This window comes from Corylus avellana, chromosome ca2 (genome assembly GCF_901000735.1).
Source record: "Corylus avellana chromosome ca2, CavTom2PMs-1.0".
Classification (NCBI taxonomy): domain Eukaryota; kingdom Viridiplantae; phylum Streptophyta; class Magnoliopsida; order Fagales; family Betulaceae; genus Corylus; species Corylus avellana.
In genome coordinates this window covers 19047105-19047367 of record NC_081542.1, presented here as the reverse complement: position 1 = coordinate 19047367, position 263 = coordinate 19047105, and positions in this window count along the sequence as shown.

The window sequence follows — 263 nt, the reverse complement described above, 5'->3', positions numbered from 1 at the left end:
TAAAATAATATTTTATTATTATTTTTATTAGTGAGATATGTGTCCCATTTGTGGCTATAAGATTACTGAGATGAAATCCTAACCATGAACTGGATATTTTCTAGTCCATTATGGACTGGAGAGGATCTGTTTCCATAATGAACGGGAGTGGATCTGTTTCAAATAGTTATCCCATGAATAATAAAGTAATGAAATAGCTAATTTATTTTAAGTTATAATCCCCATACCAACCAAGCTTTTAATGAGTTTTCAACTTGTACAAC